The sequence below is a fragment of the Tamandua tetradactyla genome, chromosome 4 (assembly GCF_023851605.1).
Source record: "Tamandua tetradactyla isolate mTamTet1 chromosome 4, mTamTet1.pri, whole genome shotgun sequence".
Lineage (NCBI taxonomy): Eukaryota > Metazoa > Chordata > Mammalia > Pilosa > Myrmecophagidae > Tamandua > Tamandua tetradactyla.
In genome coordinates, this window is record NC_135330.1 from 109,606,308 (window position 1) to 109,609,784 (window position 3,477).

The 3,477-nt window shown below is 46.5% G+C and overlaps 1 long non-coding RNA gene across 1 annotated transcript; it reads left to right on the forward strand.

Moving 5' to 3' along the window:
- The first annotated feature begins 533 nt into the window (after positions 1-533).
- Positions 534-1,384, forward strand: LOC143679267 (uncharacterized). Its single transcript, XR_013173621.1, has 2 exons — positions 534-822; positions 1,210-1,384. It is a non-coding gene; the product is annotated as an uncharacterized LOC143679267 (long non-coding RNA).
- The last annotated feature ends 2,093 nt before the right edge of the window (positions 1,385-3,477 follow it).

Here is a 3,477-nt window from a genome sequence, read left to right on the forward strand (position 1 = left end):
TGTCCTCCAGGAACATTGTCAAGGGATTTTCCTTCAGGTTGGGCCCTGGGCCAGGACAAGGGCAGCCAGCAGCAAGGAGCTGCCCCAGCAGATGGCCACAATGGCCAGGACAGAGCTCTCAGACTCACGGACGGACATGTCATATCCACGTGTGTGTCCCACACTCATCGCTCAAGGCCCTGTGAGGAAGTGACAGCACTAACTGGCCGCCTCCCCTGAAGAAGGCATGCCATTGTGTGTGTGAGGGGGTTGGTCACTGAGGGTTGCAATGAAGGACAAAGGGAGAGCAGGGGGCAGGCTTCAGCACAGAGAGGTCAGGGACCCCAAGCAAAATTCAGCCACGGGTAGCGCTTTGCCGAGGCCCAGTCTTCTCTTCGTTCTTGGAGCCAAACAGAGCAGAGCTACCATTACACATGAGTTCGCATCTTCTTTCTTTAATATTGCCCGCCCCTCAACATGCATGCGCATGCGCGCGCGCGCGCGCACACACACACACACACACACACACACACACACACACACACACACACCGACTTAACCGCTGCACACCTCAGTCACCTCAAAGAGTGTGGGGCAAGGAGCAGAAGGAGTCAGTCGCAGCAACCCCTCCACTGAGGTGTGGGAAACACTTCCCAGGGCTGGGCCCGGAGCTCCACACAGCATGCAAAGCTGCCTGTGGGAAATCAGTTATGCCATCCCTGGCCTCTCCTGTGAGCAACCTAGCATGAGCTGTGACCCCATCACTGCTCTTTGTGTTACTTTTTGCTGCTCTGGAAGCGTGTGTTTATCAAGCCTTGATGTGTGGATTCTTTTCTGAGTGAGGTGGGAATGTCATTTTGTAGCAAAGTTTCAGATGCACATATCCATACATTCCCAGACATTCATCCTTTTTTAATGGAAAATAATGTTATTTTGTACTAAAGTTGTTTTTGTTTCATTTTGTTTTTAATTAGAGAAGTTGTGGGTTTGCAGAACCATTGTGTGCAGAATACAGGATTCCCATATACCACCCTACTCTTAACACCTTGCATTGGTGTGGAACATTTGTCACAATCAATGAAAGCATATTTTTATAATTGAACTATTAACTATAGTCCATGGTTTAATTTAGGATTCACTGTTAGTGTTGGGCAGTTGCATGGGATTTACTGGGGTTTTTTGGTGTGAAAGGAAATTTCTTACCTAATTTCATCCCTCTGTCGTCCACAGGCTGTCACCCACATTCTGAAAAGCTGCCCACGCCTTCTACTCATGAAGGGAAAGCTTCTGTTGGATGAAGGTCCTGCCATCCAAGACTGACAAGACTGAAGCTTGCTTTCTGCCCTTGTGTTCAGATCATGAGAGATAATAGAAGTCACACATAAATTCACAGGTTGTGTTTTGAGATGTTGTTAGCATAGAGATTTTTTTAAATGCTTGACAAAAATTATTATATTAGTATTACAGCATCATAATGGAGAGAGAGAAAGATGTAGGCCTCTGGATTATTACTGAATAAAACTTCATGAGGCTGTTTCCCTGCTCCATATTACTTCAGAAGCTGTGTGGTGAGAAACTTCCTCACTGTGGCTTCTCTTGGAGGTGTGGGAAGAATGGACTCTGAGTCTCAGCTGAAGAATGCATCAGAAGTCCATTCAGTCTAGCTCCCTAACATCAGACAGACAGGTGTAGTTGTCACCAACTGGAGCTGGAGAGGCTCCGAAACCCACCCAAGGTCACCCAACCAGTGATGCAGAAGCCAAGAAGAAAATTCATCTCTGCCTTCTGGTGCATGCTCTTGGCACTTTCCTTGCTCATTTCCCAACCCAGGGAAAATTTAAGGGTGGTTTCCTGTTCAGGGTGAATTCAAACCAACCAGCCTTAATTCAGAAAGCCATCTGTGCCACCCACCCACACACCCACCCATCCATTCACCTACATCCATCCATCCATCCATCCATCCATCCATCCATCCATCCATCCATCCATCCACCTATCCACTCACACATCTATTCACCCACACACTCGCCCACCCATCCATCAATCCATCTATCCACCCATCTACCCATCCACCTATTCTTCCATCCATTCATTCATCTATCTATCCATCCATCCGTCCAGTTCAACAAACATTTACAAAGGTCCTTCTCTACTCCAGGTTCTATATTAATCCAGAGGATGGAAGTAGAAAGTAGATAAGACATAGCTCCTGTTCTTAAGCTGTTTACAGCTCAGTGGAGAGGGGCCAGTGCATGTGCACTCATCTGCAGTATGATGGGAATCGAGCTAGTGAAAATAGAGGCTGGGGTAGGGGCAGACAGGAAAACTGCCTACTGTCTCCCAGCAGTGGGGTCTTGCACCTACAGGGAAAGGAAAGTTGGTGTCTCACTCTCTCCTGGGTCCTGCTGGTGGTGTCTCCTGAGAATGGCACTGACTGCAGCTGGGCCCTCGGGTGGAAGGGACCTCCAGTCTCCTGTCTGCTGCAGAGCAGAGGTGGCAGGGGTACGAAAGAAAGCAGTGGCTTTGGGTGAGACTGGGCCTGACCCAGACCAGGGGCCCTGGTACACAGTGTGTTTGCTTGGGGAAAAAAAAGAGGAAGGCAAGTATGCACCATCTAGGGGAGGGAATTCAGGCCTTGGAATGCACCCGTCCTGAAATATTGGCAGTTTCCTTTGTCACATATCCCAGGGATCCACCCATTCGGAATTCGGACGGCTCCTAATCCCAGACCCAGGAGACTGAAATCATCTGACTCATTATACAAGCACTCCACTTCCCAAACCTCTGCACTAGTGTGTCAGTTGCAGTTATAAAACAATTAGCAAAGCACGTTATATTTGTATTTATTTTATGCTATCTCCCTGCCCCACTCTTTCCCTCCTCCAAATCCCATTCTCTATAGAGAAGTGAATACTGTGAATGTATGAAACCTAAGAATTTGTCCAAATATCCTAAAGCTGAGGATGGCCTATCTCTTTAGTCAGTGAAGAGCTAAGTAAGGGCGAGTCTTCAGGACATAAACTCAGTTGGGGTAGACATAGACTCAATTGTTCAATACCCTTGAGTCTTTTAAGCCTCACCTACCCTGCAATGGTTGTGCTCAAATAACCTTCACCAAGCAGAGAACGTGGCATCCAATCAGTGGCAGAAAGTAAACTATGTTGGGCTAAATTTTATAATCTGATACTAATATGCAGGAATCCTGATTTTTTAGAAAGTAGTGCTATATGTTGTGGAATATTATTCAGTCAGTAAAAAGAATGAAGGCCTAATAGATGAGACAACATGAATGAACCTTGAAGGCATCACAGTGAATGAAAGAAGCCAGACAAAAAGGGACATGTGTCTCATAAATCCACATATATGAAATGCTCAGAATATGCAAATATAGAGCTACAGAAAGTAGATTGCAGGATATCAGGGAACTGGGGTTGCAAGGAGGGAAAGTTATTGCTTAGTGGGTACAGAGTTTTTGTTTGATATGATGACAAAGTCTGG